The sequence below is a fragment of the Hyperolius riggenbachi genome, chromosome 4 (assembly GCF_040937935.1).
Source record: "Hyperolius riggenbachi isolate aHypRig1 chromosome 4, aHypRig1.pri, whole genome shotgun sequence".
In the NCBI taxonomy this organism is placed as follows: Eukaryota; Metazoa; Chordata; class Amphibia; order Anura; family Hyperoliidae; genus Hyperolius; species Hyperolius riggenbachi.
In genome coordinates this window covers 179,926,258-179,947,341 of record NC_090649.1, presented here as the reverse complement: position 1 = coordinate 179,947,341, position 21,084 = coordinate 179,926,258, and the positions used below count along the sequence as shown (strand labels likewise).

Genomic DNA, 21,084 nt, shown 5'->3' with positions numbered 1-21,084 from the left:
GTGTCCTAGTATAGGTAGGTAGGTAGGTGTCCCCGTATAGGTAAGTAGGTGCCCCAGTAGTTAGGTAGGCATAGGTAGGTGTCCTAGTATAGATAGTTAGGTAGGGCCTGGCTGGCACAGTGATAACAATAACCAAGGTCCAGCTGCAACAGATAGGGCTGTATAATTCAGTGAGCAACACAAAAAAAAAACCACATCAGGAAAACATTAGCCCTCAAAAGAGCTGTTGAGGGGTGTTATTTTAGCAATAACAATCAGCCAGGAGCAAGCCAAGAGCCTAACTAATCTTTCCCTAGGAGAAAAAAATCTGCGGCAGCTCTCCCTAGTCTGTCTGTTTGCAGCAGGCACACGAGTGAGTGTCATGGCCAGCGAGCATGCCTTATATAAGGGGGGTGGGGCTCCAGGGCTTAGTGTAGCCTGAATGGCTACAATGTGCCTGCTGACTGTGATGCAGAGGGTCAAAGTTGTCCAGGCGAATGCGAACCACCAACGTTCGCCTGGAACCGTTCGCCGGCGAACCGTTCGCTACATCTCTACTTATTAGCACATGGCATGGGCTCTTTGGCATAGGGCATGGTTAGTACTACAGTACAGAATACCCGGATAGCCCATGGTGACCCAGAGCCACTAGGAGAGTATAAGAGGGGCCTAAAAGAGACCAAAAAGCGTGACTGAGGGTATAATGCTTGATCAATATGTGAATTAATCCATGAGTGCTAAGTTTTGCCCGGAATTATCATTTAAAAATGTTAAATGTAATCTTTTGGCATTTTTAGGTTTACTATTCCTTTATAAGGAAAGGTCTAAAATAAATGTTTTCAAAGGGATAAGACATTTTATTCCAAGCACTTTTGCAGTACATTTGTTTAATCACCTGTAAGATTTTGAGAAATGGTTTATCCAGTTCATGGTGTCATTTGTTGCTGTTATGGAAAGTACAAATTATTTGATCTTGATAAGAAATTGAAAGGCTTATGTTAAAGTACACTATGTTCTGGACACTAACATAAAAAGTAATGACTACTGATTAGATGACTGCTCTTGCCATCAAAGTTTTCTCAGCCTGTAAATAAATGCTGTAAACATTGTCAAAGTAATGTGTCCTTATTCAGAAATACAGATATTTTTAGTGATGTTTCTCCTTTTTTTTGGAAAAATCATCAAGCACAGACAAGGGCCCCCCTTCCCTCTTCTCCTTCTATTGGTGGTCTTCTAGGAGCTCCATTGGAGAATATTTAGAAAGTGCCTTTTTGTGGTTCAGTTCCTCAGATCAAATACACTTTAAGTAGCACTACACATTCAGCAATATATGCAAGCATTACATTTTAAGTGCAATTGATCCAGCTGATGAAAAGGTGAATTATTGCATCATTAATAAGTCTTCCATAGAGATGGAAAATTAGGTGTAAATAACTGCAAATGAAATGTAAATGAGAAGTTGATGAACAATTCTGCAAATATTGTAAATTGATGTTGCTTGAAAATGGCCCAATTGATGGAAGACTAGTTGGGATTTGATTGGTCCTTTTTCAAGCTTCATAATTTTGCATACAAAATGTGCATAAACTTGCATCACCTCTGCATTACTTGCATCTCATTGAGCATGCCTGGTCTTCCATAATTTGTTACAATTTCCCTAAATCATGCTTTTGGTGCAGACAACATCTTCTATGGAGTTAAATAGCTGTAATTCTTCTTAGGTATAAGTTTTCCAAATTGGTTTAAACATGTTGGTGAAGTTAGGAGTAATTATTCCCAATTCAAACCCATATAGAGTTTTGTCTGGAGTCCTGTCAAAACTGCTATTATATAGATAAACTCAGGCTACTGCTGAAAGCAGTGGTGGAGATCGGTAAGGGGTGCATGGAGTTTGGCTATTGTACAGCGGAGTTCCAAGTACTGGTAAAATAAGTGGCAGAGGTATAAGCAGTGCTAAGAGTTCAGCTATTATGCATACTGTGGATACTGGTAGAGCTAGCGACTGGATGACTAAGCAGCTGTAAAGGGGAAAAACATTACACAAGTACCAGACAGCTTAGGAAGAGCTCCCAGGTTGTGCCTGTGTGTTAATGAGTTTAGTAATTTCATAAACATTTTACTTTGACAGGCATCTGTACAGCTATCATGGGACATGTGAACTCAGCAATGATGTATTCTAATTTAATTGACCTACTGATTTTAAATAATGCACAATTTAGTGTCTGCAGTGAACTTTCAGTTGTAAAGTTGAAAAGGAAAAATTGTCATGGCCATCTGAGGCACAAAACAGCAGTAAGACCACAGCATCTTAAGAGTTAATGAATAATTAATGATGGACTACATGGAAGATTTTTATAATGGGACGTACGGATTTACAGCATAATACATGAATAATTGGTCTAACAATTTGATGACACAAACAGTAGTGTAGTTAAAAGTAAAGGAAGACTTTTATGGAAAAAGCAATACAATTTACATAAGTAAAGCATTTCTTAAGGAAATCATCTGCTATGTTCGCTAACAAATGTAATTATTGAACTGAGCTTTAACTGAATAAAACTCATTTATTTTTAATTATCCAAAAGTTCCTATCAGAGTGTTATTCCTTAGTGTTTTTTTCTCATTAATATTAAATATCAAAGTGACAATTATTAATAGTGGCACAGTCTAGCCAGCCCCATTGTTTATTTATTCTTGTGCTAAGACTTTCCGCTTAATATGTTCTTTCCTTAGATGTGTCTGTTTCGCCACTGCTGCCTGTTTTAATCCCCAACTCTCTGCACAGTTTACTTTGCGCTTGTAGTATATGACTGTTCTTTTTTTCCCTTTATACTTCTGCACTATTACATTTTTTTCTACTCCAGTCTTCCTTGCATCTCTCGATTATTGAAGATATAAACAAAGCTTCTCCACTGTTCTTGCGGTTGCGATTTTAGAAGTACAGTATTCCCTCTGCCTTGGCAAAGATGGAAATCAAGCTGTTTAAGATGCACCTGAGCCTGTTCTCCTAGGCACAATCAGCGGGCTACGGAGAGAAAAAATATACCAGAAGGGAGAGATCTCAAAATGTGACAGTAAAATACCAATAAATATTTAGATATTCTAAAGAAAACGTTCTGCTTCTTTCTCGCACTTGACCTGAACTTAATAAACATATCAGATGAGATACACTTGTTTGTGTGGTTGCAAAAAGCTGCCTCTAAAATGGTACATATAGCATATTACTAATATTAAAGTTTAATTCAATTTAAAGAAGATAGACAAAGAGAAGTATTCATAGTATACGTAAATTAGGAGGAAAGTCTGCCCTGAATTCTTTTTCTAATTAGAAAAGCTGAGGATCGTATCCATCCCCTTTTAGACCAGGGACCGGGCACAGGCATGTCCAAGCCTTAAAGGAGGATCCAGGGACAGCGCAGGAACCCCAGTGTGGAAGCGAGCAGCGTTCATCTCAGGAATCCTCAGTCGGCAAGTAGACGCACCGCAACACAGGCGCAGACTCTCATGTGGGGATAGCTGCAGCTCCATGCGCATCGGCTGTTGTATCTTAATAAGCACCGGAAGATGCCACAACCACAAGCTTTGGAGGCAGTGTGCTGGCGGGGGCAGTTAGCTACATAAGAAGAAGGACAGTTCTAATTCTGAGATATTGTTTTATTGTATAAGTATAGAGACAACTTTCATGGAGGAACTCCTACCATATCTTCAGGGCAAACTTAACTTAAAGTGGACCTGAACTCTTGAATAGGGCCGAAGGAAAATTAAGAAATGCACCCTGTATGTTTTTAAAGCATTTACAGTGTCTAATCCCCCTTCATCTGTGACTAATCACAGCTGTAATTTTATCTCTCAGCTGTGTCAGCTGGCTACCTCTGCAGAGAAGCTAATTTGTAATCACAGGATGTTAACCCTATGTCAGCTTCCATGAAAGCAGGAAGTAGACACACTGCAGATTTATTGCAGGATTTGTATCAGCTGTAACAAAGAAATGTTTTTTCCTTAAGGTTAAAGGTTATTATGATGTCATTTATATTTTATATAAGAGAGGAGTTCTGAGTTAAAGTCCGTTTTAAAGAAATGGCAAAAAACTGCTTTGGGTTTGGCTAAGCTGAAATTCGGTGTGCTACTTTTACAAAAAAAAAATGTTGTTTGTTCTTTGAATCTGGCAATTGTTATTTAGAAGTAATTTCCTGTGTATTTTATTATTAAGCACCAGACTTAAAAATTCAACCTTCTTAGCCACAAATCGTTGGTGGTGGTTTCCTGCCATTTAATAAAAAAAAAAAACTGTCAAAAATAAGTGTTCAGTAGCAATGTGAGGTGAAATCCATTATAGGGAGAAAAATAAAGACTGCTAAAAGTGCACTAATGATGTAGTAATATTCTGTTGTAATGTGTCAGATGCATCAACAGACACATTCTATCCATTATCTTTCACTGATATTGGGATTATTAAATTAAAGACACTGAGGAAGATATCAAAAGCCCTACAACCAATACTCCATAAAGACAAATGCCTGAAGGATGTTTTTCCTGATTTACCACTGCTTGCTTTCAGACAACCTCCCAATTTGAGACAAATGATTATCAGAAGTGCATTATCTACACCTGATACTCCAGGCACATTACCCTGCAATAACACAAGGTGTGAGACCTGCCCTTATATCTTGAGCACAAGCCAAATACAAATACCAAACTCACAGAAATATCATCAAATACAAGACCAATTTTCCTGTGAATCATCCAATGTTGTATACATGATACGCTGCATGAAATGCCCCTCAAGAGGAATCTATATAGGAGAAACAGGACAAAAACTGCGCACAAGAATGAACCATCACCGCTTTAAAATTAATGAGGGTAAAATGGACACACCAGTGGGCCAACACTTCTGTGAACCAGGACACAGCATGCACGATCTAAAAGTACTTGTTCTTAAGGGTAACTTCAAAAATGATCAATCAAGAAAAGTTTCTGAGTACAAATTTATGAAAATGTTCAAGACATTAACAGAAGGTTTAAATTGTGGAACAGGATTCATGACACCTTATGTAACATGATTGATTTGGCTTCATGATCTTCAGAAACCTGCTGGATTTAATGTATGGTTGCACTAACTCACTGGCTCCAGCCTGCTGATCACCTGACACCTAACGGATAAACAGTAACCAACACAACTGTCATCTTCGTGTTTACCATTTATCTGCATCAATGTTTTACTTCAGCTTACATCTGGAAATATGCCTGAAGAAGGGGACTAGATCCCAGAAAGCTTGCATCATTTAACTCTATTAGTTAGCCATTAAAAGGTATTATTTCTTACAAAACGTTGTTTTTTTTCTACCTATATAATTTGTTTGGCTAACACGGTACAGAAACTTTTTTGCTACTGATATTGGGACAAAGCCAATAGGCATGTTTGAAAAGGTCAGGAATCTCCCAACATAAATGACAGAAAAATAACTAAAAAAATCCATATCTAGACAGGTTTTTTTTCACATTTTGCTAAAATAAAATGGAAATCTGGATATTAATGATCAGCAAATATGCCCATTTTAAAGAAAGTTTATCATTTTAGATGTGTGAAAATATATGGTCATAAAAAACACCTTAAACACGTATTTGCTCTGATGAAAATACTCATGAAAATATGTAGGCATGAGAAAACACATGATTGTGCAGATGAAAGTACTCAAGAATACAATATCTAGGGCATGAGAAAATATATTTTCACCAAATGCATTTAAGTAAATGAGAGCATCAGAAAACACTTTATCACAATAATTCAAAAAAAAAAAGGGGGGGGGGGTGAAAAACTACATTTTGAACAAGTGCATCAAAATCAATGAATATGGGAAAGACCATTTTCACACTGATGAGAATATTCACAAAACAATGTGGACATGACAAAACACATTTTTGCACAAAAACCTGTGAAAATACAGTATATGGGCATGAAAAACACTTTTTCACACAGATGAAATCACTCAAAAAAATAAAAATATGGGCATGAAAAACTAAATTTTGATCGAATGCATTTGAAATCAATAAATATGAGAAAACATATTTTCAAGAAAGGTTTCAGTCTCATAAAAATGTGTAACTTGGCAAAATCTATCACATTTTTTTAAACATTTTGGCCCATATGCAATTAGCTTTTTAACCTGAGTTTTCTCTTTGGTGATATTTTCCGAAATTGCAATAATACGCCTTTTAAATCATCAACAGGCAAAACAAAAATACTTAAAATAATTTCGATAGTACCTTTGCACGTACTCTTTCAATTGCAAAGTGCTAAAAATGATTTTAAATGCAAGATTAAAAACGATCTCCTAGGAGAAAACTCAGGAGAAAAAGATAATTGCGTATGAGCCTTTGAATCAGATGATAGTGCAAATTTCAAAGCAAAAAAATGACTGACAAAAATGTTGATTTGTCTTTATTGGTTGTAAAGTGTCTAAAAGACTGAAGGAAAGGGGCAGATGGAAAGGACTCTATGATAGTCACCCTCAGCTTCTTTGTCTGTGAAAGTGGTAATGCAGTTATAAGTCACAATGCTGAGCTTATATTTCCTACTGAAACAAAAATTCAGCAGTGCAAAAACCTTATTATTAAAAAAAAAAACCAGGAGGAATCTCTAGCATTTCCAGCAAGCTTATGGCATCACTAGTTATGAACTGTTGCCCTCATGGAAAGGGACCTTTAGTACATTCTCACATTTTCCTTATTCATTTACTCTGTATATACTTTAGCACTGGGAGAGTGATTAGTCAGGGAAGCCTAAAATAAAAATAAAAAAAAAAAACATACCCTCACCAAGAATAGTTGACAAAGACTGATGAGCACTTGTTTTTTTGCTCCCTCTGATGCACTGAAGGAGGCATCAGTATTAAAGTAGCTTGTTTGTGTACTACTTGCTCAGAAATGGGCATGATGATTGTAAATCATGTTTGAAGATTGCATACCACCATTTTACTGTTCTGGGGAACCCCTGCAATAACATCTTTGATGTCCAATTAGCTCCCCTCATTTATCTGATCAAAGGGAAACAGGAAATGGACCAATGATGAGCCTCAGTGGAAATTCAAAGATGCTTTTGCATGGATGGCCTTCAAACAAGATTTACAGCTGAGTCCAGAGAATAACAACTCTTGGGACAGTTCTGACAGTGTATAGCAGGCCAGACACTCATCAGGGGGTCTTCAAGAAAAATTTACAATAAGGCCCTAAAGGATTAGAAGTGAAGTATTTTTTGACCAACCCATTGTGTTCAGTGCATAAAAATGCATATAATGCGAAATGTAAATTGCACAAATTATTTGGAAAGAAATTGTATATAGCACCTCAAATTGTGCAGATCAAAAATGACAACTTTCCTGTACATGGGGTAGACACCAACAAATGAGCGGCAACCCACTGCATCAGCTCAACAATTATTTAACACCTGGTAGTGCTAAAGTTAAACCCAGTCACTGTACAGCAGCTTAGCTTATGGTTATAGATTAAATAGTCACCTTAATACAATGATGAGGTCCCTTTCCCTTATGATGTGGTGGTGGAAGGCACAGTGGGAATTAACATCAGGGCTGAAATAATTGTAACAATTTCACATAAACGATCAATAAATGTCTCATGTGTTTCAATCCATAGGATTTGGCTAGAGATCAAAATGCTTTAATTAAGTTTGCAGATACTACGAAGGTACAGAAGAGAAAGAGAAAGACAGAATTGGGACTCATTCACTTTGAGTGTTTCTTTTCATCAATTTATTTTGGCATCAATTTCCATGGAGTTCAGAAGATAATCCTTTTTAGTGGATACATTTTTTATGAATACGTTGTCATGTGATCTTTTACATAGTAACAATATACTTAATCCTAAACCACTCCCTCACATCAATTTGCAGCCAATTATGGTGAACTGGCTCCCTTTAATTGTATGCAATTAGGAAGGGGGTGAGATTGAGTTTAGTATTTAGACCATGTGGTGAAACTGTGCTTAGTCTATATATCCACATAGTATCTGTACCAATTATTATACCGTTAATCATATTGATATTCTAATATCACCCTCTGAAGCATAATTCTCACACTAACCCATCCCTATCTGCTCCTAATAAGAAACTCTCCCCACCTACTGCTAACACTATTCTCCCCATATATATGCCTAACACCCTTCATCTCCTTACCTCAGGTGTACCACTGTACCCATCTGAATGGTTATTAAGTAACTTAAAATCGTACCCCAACTGCCAGATGATGCCTGTAGTGGGAACAGAGTTCTGCTATGACTTCACCAAAGCTATTCTGTAACAGAAGCAGAGTCCTGCTACAACTTCACCGCTGCTAATTTTAGTGAAATGCTGTCAATTTTTATGAGGACATTATTAAAATGCCATTACATGGCATATTGATGTGGTGGTCCTTCAACATCTTAGTCCATGAATATAGCATTAGGCAATACAACAAGCAATTGCTGAAGGAGGCACATTATTATAATTATTATTATTTTATGGCAATGATTTTTTTTTAACCTAGATTTCCACACAGTTTATGCCTTATGGAGCAAACTTTGTAACGGAAGTTCTTACTATCTATTTATGTCTATAATTTTTATTGATTTCCTTGTTTCTTTGTCAGAGCTGTAGCTCCACTGTAAAGATCTGAAAAGCTTTAAAAGCTAGGCCATAAGGTTATAAACCAATCAGTAAGTTTAAACGAGAAAGAATATCAAAGGGAAAACACAAAGAAATTGAGAAATAAAAGTAGGACAAGCCACATCAATGTGACTTGCACTAGTTATTACTGTATATAATGTGGAACAGAATCGGAATGCAGAATCAGACAAGTGTAGAATCCAGTAAGAAATGAATGTATACTGAGTATCCAACACACCCCAGCCCATAGATATGCATGCTTGACATCCCACGATACAAGCAAAGACAGTTTCTCCTCTTAGAGATTCTGTAACAAAAAAAGTTCCCCTGGGGGGTACGTACCTCGGGAGGGGCAAGCCTCAGGGTCCCAATGAGGCTTCCCCCTCCCCTGTATCTGCAGGCAATCCAGCGCTGGCTCCCCCAATGTCTCCCACAATCCTGGCTCGACAAGCCTGACAAGGCTTGATATATTTACCTTCCCTGGCTCCAGCAAGGGCGCTGTTGCGGCTCTCCGCATGGAGATAGGTGGAAATAGCCGATCTCTGTCGAGTCCACTCTACTATGCACACGCAGGAGACTTGCGCCTGCACAGTAGCGCAGAGCGACAGTGATCGGCTATTTACGCCTATATCCGAGCAGAGAGCCAATACTGCGCCTGCACTGGAGCTGGGAAGGTAAATATTTACATCCCTGCTGTTCAGAGGGGCAAAGCGAGACCGCCGTGGGACACAGGAGGATGGGGGAAGCCTCCGTTGGATCTGAAGGCTTCCCACACCCGAGGTGAGTAACCCCCAGGGGAACTTTTTTTAGTTACAGGTTTTCTTTAAATTTTTCTTACCTCACCTGATTTATTCTTGAGGATACATGAGTTGAGCAAGAAACAAACAGAACCTGATATACATCTACCGAGTAGTGATCTAATCTGCTGATTATGAATACACAACATTTTGCATAACATTTTGCGATAATGGCCACAAGTAATTACAATTTGGAAATTCAATTGATTTTGCTTAATCCATTCACATTTTCCATAATCATGCATCATTTTGTGAAATTTTGTAATGAACTTAGCAGTTATTTGCAAGCCCCCATACATGATCACCAAAAATTGCTTGGTATGTAAAAGGGAATAGTGGGAACAAGTCAAAATGTATTTATTTTTTTTTTTTCAAAAAAACCTTGTCGTTTTTTAGAAAATCTATTTTTAGTATTCAAAGGAAACATATTTTTTTTGCACAGCAACATGTCATTTTACTGAATTTAAAAAACATTTTCCTTTGAATTTTAAAATCTATTTTCTCAAAAACGACACAGTCTTTTAAAAAAATGTAAATGACTGGTTCCCACTATTCCATATAACATACGTAGCAATGTTGCTGTGGATAGTATGTATGAGGGCTTTGCAATTAACTGCTACCTTTGACACAAAATTACACAATATACAGTAACATGTAAGGGTGAAATTACGTTTCCTGATTAGGGTAACTAACAAATTTTGCTAATTTTGCTTTACAGGTTTGCATTGTAATTATGACTTATCATGCAAAATAATGAGTGTACAAAATTCTTATTCATCCCTACTACCGAGTTTATGGATACAGCCTGGTGCATTAAACTATGCATTTTAATAGCTACCACAGCCTAGGCCACACCCCTTTTATTATAATTAACATAATGAGCAATGAAGGCTAAAATAGCTGTAAGGCCTGACAGGTTATGTCCCTAATTAGTCTCTATGCCCCAATATATTGCCACGGTTCTGAGCCCGGCCCATGGTCTTCACCTATAGACAAGCCCCCGCGTGAACAGGACACATTATTTGTCTCCTGACTACGGTTACCCCCAGGTCTTAACATGCAAGGCATACAGACTGAAGAAGAGAGTACAATAACCCACCAGAACCCCACTGAGGCAAGTAACACAGTTCAATAGTGCCTAGTACCTTAATTGAGGAGGATGAGGCCCTCAGCGTTGATTGCCAGTAATGACAGATGTATCAGGAATAGAGTGGGGCCGAACCTCCGATTTTAGGTCCGCGAACCGGGTTCACGAACTTCCGCGTAAGGTTCGGTTCGCGTTAAAGTTCGCGAACCGCAATAGACTTCAATGGGGATGCGAACTTTGAAAAAAAAAAATTATGCTGGCCACAAAAGTGATGGAAAAGATGTTTCAAGGGGTCTAACACCTGGACCCCCAGGTGGAGGAGTGGGATACATGGCAAAAGTCCCCGGGAAAAATCTGGATTTGACGCAAAGCAGCGTTTTAAGGGCAGAAATCACATTGAATGCTAAATGACAGGCCTAAAGTGCTTTAAAACATCTTGCATGTGTATACATCAATCAGGTAGTGTAATTAAGGTACTGCTTCACATTGACACACCAAACTCACCGTGTAACGCACCGCAAACAGCTGTTTGTGTAGTGACGGCCGTGCTGGACTGGTGCGCACCATGGCGAGAACAGGTATGCAGTGGCGGGTTCACTGAACAGAACAGGTATGCAGTGGCGGGTTCACTGAACAGAACAGGTATGCAGTGGCGGGTTCACTGAACAGAACAGGTATGCAGTGGCGGGTTGACTGAACAGAACAGGTATGCAGTGGCGGGTTGACTGAACAGAACAGGTATGCAGTGGCGGGTTCACTGAACAGAACAGGTATACAGTGGTGGGTTCACAGAACAGGTATGCAGTGGCAGGTTCACTGAACAAGTATGCAGTGGTGTGTTCACAGAACAGGTATGCAGTGGCAGGTTCACTGAACAGGTATGCAGTGGCGGGTTCACTGAACAGGTATGCAGTGGTGGGTTCACAGAACAAGTATGCAGTGGCAGGTTCACAGAACAGGTATGCAGTGGCAGGTTCACTGAACAGGTATGCAGTGGTGGGTTCACTGAACAGGTATGCAGTGGTGGGTTCACAGAACAGGTATGCAGTGGCAGGTTCACAGAACAGGTATGCAGTGGCAGGTTCACTGAACAGGTATGCAGTGGTGGGTTGACTGAACAGGTATGCAGTGGTGGGTTCACTGAACAGGTATGCAGTGGTGGGTTCACTGAACAGGTATGCAGTGGTGGGTTCACAGAACAGGTATGCAGTGGTGGGTTCACTGAACAGGTATGCAGTGGTGGGTTCACTGAACAGGTATGCAGTGGTGGGTTCACAGTACAGGTATGCAGTGGTGGGTTCACAGTACAGGTATGCAACAGAACAGGTATGCAGCCAGGAACAAGCTAAGCCTAACTAATCTTTCCCTATGAGAGACAGTCTGCAGCAGCTCGCCCTACTCTCACTAACGCAGGCACACGAGTGAGCGTAATGGCCGCCGCTGCCTGCCTTTTATTAGGGGGGAGTGGCTCCAGGGGCTAGTGTAGCCTAATTGGTTACACTGGGCCTGCTGACTGTGATGTAGAGGGTCAAAGTTGACCCTCATGGTGCATTATGGGGCGAACCGAACTTCCGCAAAAGTTCGCCTGCGGGACGCGAACGCGAACCACTGAAGTTCGCATGGAACCGTTCGCAGGCGAACCGTTCGGCCCAACTCTAATCAGGAATAGGTAGTGAAGGATCCGGGGCAATATATGAGAGAGTTCATGCAAGGTCCACATGCAAGGCTATTTAGCAGGCAGTGAATGATCCAGGTAATATAAGAGGAGAGAGTTCATGCAAGGTCCACATGCAAGGTTATTCAAGCAACAGGCAAGGATTAGTCCAGGTATAACTAGAGTGTCCAGTAACAAGCAATGGTCGGTCCATGTAGCATGCAAGAGTAGGCAGAGGTCGGTCCAGGCGGCAGGCAAGAGTGCCCAGTAAACAAGCAGAGGTTGGTCCAGGTGGCAGGCAAGAGTATCCAGTAACAGGCAGAGGTCGGTCCAGGTGGCAGGCAAGAGTATCTAGGAATCAAAGCAAGGGTTAATAACAGCAGACAAGAATGGTCAAATACAAGCCAAGGTCGAGATCCAGCAATTCAACAATGTGAGTGCGCACCCAGCAACTAGCCACAGCTATGCTTATCACGGGCGATGACTGGGAGCACTCTGCAGGCTTAAATACAACTTTCTTCTAATCAGTGGCCGGCCACACTCCGCACATCCAATCACACAGCGGTAACCTACCTGGGTTTCAGCTGTAACGTCAGCTGACACTGCGCTGTCAGCTGACCGTGGTCAGCTGACTATTGTCTACATCTGTTGAGGGCGTACTGGGAACATGCCCTCCGCCTATCAGGATGTGCAGCCTGCGTTCTAGCAGCAGCATCATCAGCGGGGAACAAGCACCAAGACCCGGAAGCGACAGATTCCGCCTGGGTCTCAGCGGAAACACTCAATGACAGACAGGTTCCTTATAATAGCTTTAAAGAAGAGCTTTTAACAATGCTATTCAAAAGCCCCTACTTGTGCAGTCATCATAGGTGCCCTATAGCCATACCACACTCTATAACAAATGCAGCCATGGTATCCCCCTTTCTAACAAGTGTTACCATAATTGTTCCCATAATCTTATCAAAATATGTGCATCTGTAATCCACCTCCATAACAACTGCAGCTATAATTCCTCCAAACAACTGTAACCATATTGCACCTCTCTCGTAAAAAACATAGCCAAAATATCCCCAACAACTGTATCCATCTCATTCTTAGTAACAAGTACCACCATTATGTTCTCCTTACAATATGTATAGGAACCAGGTAGACCAGCACCCAAATGGGGACAGACGTGTGATAGAGTGGATAGACCCAGTAGCCCTAAATGGGTCAAGTACAGTCCAACACGAAAAGTCCACAGCACCACGTCAGTAATATATAGCTCTTTTATTGTTTAAAAGGACAAAGAGATATCCATAACAGCGACAGACGCTGTTTCGGACAAGGTCTTTCTTCAAGCTGTATCAGGCTCTCTCTGAAATACAACATAATTGCCACTCTTATATATTCAAGTCATCAGTGCACAACAACCAATCAGGACGCAGAGAGGACATGGAGGACCTGATGGGGAACTGCAAGGCAACCTATAAAAATTACACCCACTATACCACAAGACCAATCACACTCAGTCCTAAGAATTTGAAATTGTTATTACCTCCTCCCTCTAACTGACAAAGTATGGAGGACCTGATGGGGAACTGCAGCTCCTTCCCCGTGTGTCATGCCAAAAACACTTCCTAGAACGTCATGGTGACCTCATGACGTACGCCTGTACGCATGCGTAAAACGTCAGTATACGTGTAAAAAAATATGCATCACTATATGCGTACAAGTATCTATGTATGCGTAAAAATGTACGCGTAAGACGCCAATACAAAAAAGAGCATAGAATACATGTATGCAGAAAAAGACGCATAAAGAACTACTCAAACGCGTAAAAAACTTTCTATTGGGAAGAAACATTGGCATGACACATGGGGATATCAAAAAATCACCAAAAATATAAGAACATCAACAAAGTGGCTAAAATTAATGGCTGTGGGCTGGCCTATCTAAAGTGGTAAAACTCAAAACACAGGTCCACCCATATCACCCCCGCGTCCCAATTACATAAGAGAGACATACATCACATATATTAAAGCCTGGATATACACCAACTACTACTAACCCCAACAGGGGAAAAGAATGTGGATCTCAAGATATCACTAGCATACTATCCCCCTGCCCCCACCCACAATCGAACCAATCCATGTATCAAAAGACAACAGAGCTAAATACAAAATGAGAGATCATAGTCCCTATTCAATCCACTATTCCCCAATGCGCCCAGGCGTTTGATCCAAAAAGCTTCCCTCCTGAGGAGTTCCTTTGCTCTATCACCCCTGAAATCCCCGGGAACCCAATCTATGACTTGGACTCTTAATTGCTAAACCGTGTGACGGCACAAAGTGAAATTCTGAGAAACAGCTTGTTCTATATTACGTGTCCTAATAGCAGATTTGTGAGAGGAGATATGGTCGCGCAGCTGCTGTGTGGTTTCACCCACATAAACCAACCTACAAGGGCATCTAAGTAAATAAATGACATACGACGAGTCACAGGTATAGAGGCCCCGTATGGAAAACCTCTCACCCCTGGATGGATGCGCGAAGGTATCACCTCTCACAATATGGCTGCATAAGTGGCAGCCCAAACAAGGAAAAGTGCCCCTTCTAGAGGTCACCACAGGGGTAATAGACTTAGATTTAATTTTGTCTCTAACTGTAGGGGCCCGCTTGAATGAAAATAGGGGCGGATAATGGAACTCCTCAATATGAGGGAAAGATTCCTTCAAGAGGCCCCAATGTTTCCTCACAATAGACCCCAGCTGATTGCTGCAGGTATTGTAACGGGAGACAAAGGGGAGTCTTGGCCCAGAAACATGTTTACTACGTGAAGGCAATTGTTCCAGGGTGTATTCTGGATAACCTCTACGCCTGATTTTTTCTCTCATCTCTACAATACGGGTCTCTCTGACGGCAGGGTCTGTGACAATCTTTCTAACCCTATCCAACTGGCCGCCCGGAATATGTTCACGGGTAGAGATAGGATAAAAACTGGTGAATTCCAGTAAAGAATTTCGGTCAGTTGGTTTAACAAATAAATCTGTTTGGAATGTCGTTCCAGATCGGATTACCACAGTGTCTAAGAAGGCAACACAGTCAGAGTGTACATGGGCCGTCAACCGAATACTTGGACAGCTCTCATGCAAATCAGCGAGGAAGACCGCCAGGGCCTCCTGGGACCCCCTCCATATGCAAAAAATATCATCGATATATCGTAGCCAGCATACAACATGCCTACGATAATATTCATGTGTATAAACAAATGCCTCTTCATGTAGGCCCATATAAAGATTTGCGTAGGAGGGGGCCACATTTGACCCCATGTCGGTCCCCCTACACTGCTGATAGTATACACCTTTAAAGACAAAGTAGTTTTCCTCCAATTTAATCCTAAGTAAAGCAATAGCACATTTCCCTTTGCCCCTCAGAGAGATCCAATCGAGTAAGTAGAAACCAATCTACAGCCTCTACACCACCATCATGTGGGATGGAGGTGTAGAGGCTTTCCACATCAAGAGTGACCAAATAGATGTCAGAAGATCCGACATCCACCTTGTTCAACTTATCAAGAAACATGGTTGTATCCTTTGAATATGAATCCAACAATACAACAAAAGGCTTTTCTCAATTGAATCAACCTGATGTTTACAAGAGACTTACTGGTGATCCTATTCACCTTATACGCAAAAAGGATACAGACTGTGTTAGATCAGGCTTATTCTAGAAACATCATAGATGAAGACATGCGTAGATTTTTGTCTTGTGACCACCCTGCTACCCCTCAATTTTACACACTACTGAAAATCCATAAGAACCTACTCCGGCCACCGGGGAGACCCATTGTGGCCGGGGTAAGTTCGATTTTTGTCCCTTTGGCTCAATTTTTGGACAGGCTGTTACAGCCTTTTGTTGTATTGTTGGATTCATATTCAAAGGATACAACCATGTTTCTTGATAAGTTGAACAAGTTGGATGTCGGATCTTCTGACATTTATTTGGTCACTCTTGGTGTGGAAAGCCTCTACACCTCCATCCCACATGATGGGGTGTAGAGGCTGTAGATTGGTTTATACTTACTCGATCGGATCTCTCTGAGGGGCAGAGGAAATGTGCTATTGCTTTACTTAGGATTATATTGGAGGAAAACTACTTTGTCTTTGAGGGCGTATACTATCAGCAGTGTAGGGGGACCGCCATGGGGTCAAATGTGGCCCCCTCCTACGCAAATCTTTATATGGGCCTATATGAAGAGGCATTTGTTTATACACATGAATATTATCGTAGGCATGTTGTATGCTGACTACGGTATATCGATGATATTTTTTGCGTATGGAGGGGGTCCCAGGAGGCCCTGGCGGTCTTCCTCGCTGATTTGCACGAGAGCTGTCTAAGTATTCGGTTGATGGCCCATGTACACTCTGACCGTGTTGCCTTCTTAGACACTGTGGTAATCCGATCTGGAACGACATTCCAAACAGATTTATTTGTTAAACCAACTGACCAAAATTCTTTACTGGAATTCACCAGTTTTCATCCTATCTCTACCCGTGAACATATTCCGGGCGGCCAGTTGGATAGGGTTAGAAAGATTGTCACAGACCCTGCCGTCAGAGAGACCCGTATTGTAGGGATGAGGGAAAAGTTCAGGCGTAGAGGTTATCCAGAATACACCCTTGAACAATTGCCTTCATGTAGGAAACGTGTTTCTGGGCCAAGACTCCCCTTTGTCTCCCTTTACAATACCTGCAGCAATCAGCTGGGGTCTATTGTGAGGAGACATTGGGGCCTCTTGAAGGAATCTTTCCCTCATATTGAGGAGTTCCATTATCCGCCCCTATTTTCATTCAAGCGGGCCCCTACAGTTAGAGACAAAATTAAATCTAAGTCTATTACCCCTGTGGTGACCTCTAGAAGGGGCACTTTTCCTTGTTTGGGCTGCCACTTATGCAGCCATATTGTGAGGGGTGATACGTTCGCGCATCCATCCAGGGGTGAGAGGTTTTCCATACGGGGCCTCTACACCTGTGACTCGTCGTATGTCGTTTATTTACTTAGATGCCCTTGTGGGTTGGTTTATGTGGGTGAAACCACACAGCAGCTGCGTGACCGTATCGCCTCTCACAAATCTCCTATTAGGACACATAATATAGAACAAGCTGTTTCTCAGAATTTCACTTTGTGCCGTCACACGGTTTCGCAATTAAGAGTCCAAGTTATAGATGGGGTTTCCGGGGATTTCAGGGGTGATAGAGCAAAGGAACTCCTCAGGAGGGAAGCTTTTTGGATCAAACGCCTGGGCGCATTGGGGAATAGTGGATTGAATAGGGACTATGATCTCTCATTTTGTATTTAGCTCTGTTGTCTTTTGATACATGGATTGGTTCGATTGTGGGTGGGGGCAGGGGGATAGTATGCTAGTGATATCTTGAGATCCACATTCTTTTCCCCTGTTGGGGTTAGTAGTAGTTGGTGTATATCCAGGCTTTAATATATGTGATGTATGTCTCTCTTATGTAATTGGGATGCGGGGGTGATATGGGTGGACCTGTGTTTTGAGTTTAACCACTTTAGATAGGACAGCCCACAGCCATTAATTTTGGCCACTTTGTTGATGTTCTTATATTTTTGGTGATTTTTTGATATCCCCATGTGTCATGCCAATGTTTCTTCCCAATAGAAAGTTTTTTTACGCGTTTGAGTAGTTCTTTATGCGTCTTTTTCTGCATACATGTATTCTATGCTCTTTTTTGTATTGGTGTTTTACGCGTACATTTTTACGCATACATAGATACTTGTACGCATATAGTGATGCATATTTTTTTAAACGTATACTGACGTTTTACGCATGCGTACAGGCGTACGTCATGAGGTCACCATGACGTTCTAGGAAGTGTTTTTGGCATGACACACGGGGAAGGAGCTGCAGTTCCCCATCAGGTCCTCCATACTTTGTCAGTTAGAGAGAGGAGGTAATAACAATTTCAAATTCTTAGGACTGAGTGTGATTGGTCTTGTGGTATAGTGGGTGTAACTTTCTAGGTTGCCTTGCAGTTCCCCATCAGGTCCTCCGTGTCCTCTCTGCGTCCTGATTGGTTGTTGTACACTGATGACTTGTATATATAAGAGTGGCAATTATGTTGTATTTCAGAGAGAGCCTGATACAGCTTGAGGAAGGACCTTGTCCGAAACAGCGTCTGTCGCTGTTATGGCTATCTCTTTGTCTTTTTCAACAATAAAAGAGCTATATATTACTGACGTGGTGCTGTGGACTTTTAGTGTTGGACCTTACAATATGTATATTCTTAATGCCCTCCTTAACCGGTTTACCACTGTGGGTGAATTAACTTGTAGGAGATAGCAAAGTGCTACGTCAGCACAGCTGGAAATACTGGGAATGTGATGTGATTGTGCCAGTGCATGATCAAGCAACTTTCATTAGGTAGCAGCAGAAGTGATCCATTTGGACCCATCTGTAAAATTGACCGAACACGCCCCTTGTACAGTAGAGTGAGCAATGGGCAGTCTCTTTGCCACAAAAAATACAAGTAGCTGTGTGCTGAGACAGCCATATAGTGGGTCAAATAAGCACACTGATACCATGTATATTGTCACGGACGGTTGCGGGGCCGCAGGCGCGTCCTGGAACCGCCCGTGAAGAAAAAGCGATCGCACTCGATTCCCTGCATCGATTGCGCTTCAAATCGATACAATCGGGGTTGAGTGTGTAGGGGGAGCTGAAGTCCTTTTCTTAGCAGAGAGAGCACCATCCTAAAGGCTGGATGGCTCTTTTGATATGCTAATGAGCCTGGGCCCAGAGAGTCCCTGGCTTCAAGCTGTGCGGATGGCCCATCCATCAGGTATAAGGTGACACCTAGCTGATCTCATGTAGATGTTAATTAACCAAGGGGTGATCAGGATGTCTAGGTGCAGCCAGGCAGGCTACAAATCTCCGGGAGGTCTTGACACCTTGCTCACTGGTAAAGATCAAAGGGAAGCCAGCTGTTAGGTTTATTCAGGATGTGTTCTAGCTGCTGAGTCTCATAGCATAATCCATAACTTCCCAGATCTGTCATATTTCTGGGGTTCCTGAGATGGCAGCTTCGCCAAACGTGGGGGAAGTGTAGCATGAGCCCCGGTGCTGGTTCTGAGGAAGTTTCAGAACATTCTGAGGTAAGGACTGCCAGTTAGGCAGTTTGAAAATGCCCTGATGATACCACAGGGGTCCCACCCCTCATGTCTGGTATCAGGGCGCTGGGTAAATCGAGACAGACCTGAAAATGTTAATAAATCTGCCCTGACCTGTACGGTTCTGTGAGATAGAGCCCATATATGGGTAGATATGATTTCTAGCCCCAGGATAAGGGGAGGGCTCATCTCATCTTCTAAGGGGGTGTATGGCTCCCCGCCCTCACTCCCTCCTACTGAAGCAGGGGCATAAGAATGGCTGAGGACCCAAACTCAGTGTCCTCCAGACTGAAACATTTTGCACTCATCAGATGCCAGCTTGAGGATATGCTGGCATCCACCTGGTCTGAACTCTGAACTCAAATTGAAACCCAGAACTCTGTTTTCCCACAAAAAGGACATCTTTCCAGGAACTAAGTATTTTTCTCCCTTCTTTTATTTTTTATACTGGCTATTACTGTTTTAATAATTGTTGATTTTAATAATTGTCTGTATATATTAATTATTTATATTGCGTGAATAAACGACTTTCTCCAAGTCATTCACTGTCTGCTACCCTGCTTATCAGCACACACAGAACTGATCCCGGGTCTCTGAAGATAGGCTACTGTTTGTTTGTTGTTGGCTAGACAGAATATCGTGTGTTTAACCGTTTTATTCGCAGGATTAGTCAGTTAATGGGCTCCACGGTCCCATGGTAACCGCGGTGGTGGCAGTACCCTGAACCAGTGGGTGAAGTTGTAATCACCCGTGTCTCACAGGCTCCCTTCTGAGTTGTCTGCGGCTAATTCTTAACGGTTCCTGCGCATTGACTGCGACCAGAGTTCGCACGATCTGTGCGCTGGCACCGTTTAGAAGGCTAAGTGCGGTCAGCCACTAGGGCTCCTGTGACAGTGTTAGGCAGCGGTTGGGACCTGTGTTGTGCTGAAAGTATCTACGATAGCGCTAGCGCTATCGAGGAACGAACTAATTCGTTGGTGTAGCTGGAAGGCAATATATTTTTTATATATACAGAGAGACTGTGTAGCCAGTACCCCTCCCCAAAAGTTTTATTTTATTTGGCATGGAAATGTCCGGGAACTACAAGAAAATGGGCCTGGCGGACCTGCAAAATCTTTGCCAAGAGAGAGGCATTGATGTCGGCCGCAAGAAACAACAGGACCTGGTAGCGGAATTGTTTCAATGGGATACCCAGCAACCGCCGGAGCTGGATGTGTCTGCTGAGGTAGACGCTGACCCATCTGACAATCGAGGGGAACCAGAGACTGAGACTCCTGACCGTACAGAGGTTGTGCATCCTGAGGGCCCTGCATCAACAGTTACGCCGGAGAATGTCAGTGTGGACCCCAATCCCAGAGTTTCTGACAGTACTCGCCCGGAACTGGCCAGTACTGGACTGTCCATGGGTGCTGACCCGATAATGCAGCAGGCATTACAAAAGCTGATGGAGACTGACCTGGAAAAGTACATGCAGTACATGGAAGCACGAGAGGAACGGGAGCGCCAATCTGCAGAACGCCACGCAGAGAGGGATGCCGCTGAGCGAGAACGGGAGCGCCAACGACAGCATGAGCTAAACATGGCAAAAGTGCAACAGGCCAGCCGGAGTTCACCACCCAGCCTCCCTGCTGAAGGAGCTGCACCACCCGTAAGTGCAACATTTAAATTTGCTAATATTGAAAAAGACACAGACATTGACTTGTTTTTGCGGTCTTTTGAAAAAGCGTGCCGTCAGTATC

The 21,084-nt window shown here is 42.0% G+C and overlaps 1 long non-coding RNA gene across 2 annotated transcripts in view; it reads right to left on the bottom strand.

Moving 5' to 3' along the window:
* LOC137570599 (uncharacterized) overlaps positions 1 to 21,084 on the bottom strand; it is a 134,011-nt gene that overhangs the window by 15,458 nt on the left and 97,469 nt on the right. Inside the window, exon 3 of one of the 2 annotated variants that reach the window (XR_011031102.1) lies at positions 2,660 to 3,004. The exons of the other annotated variant lie outside the window; for it this stretch is intronic. This is a non-coding gene — a long non-coding RNA (uncharacterized lncRNA). Of the gene's footprint in view, positions 1 to 2,659; positions 3,005 to 21,084 lie in introns of those variants that run through there. 2 annotated transcript variants of the gene reach the window in all.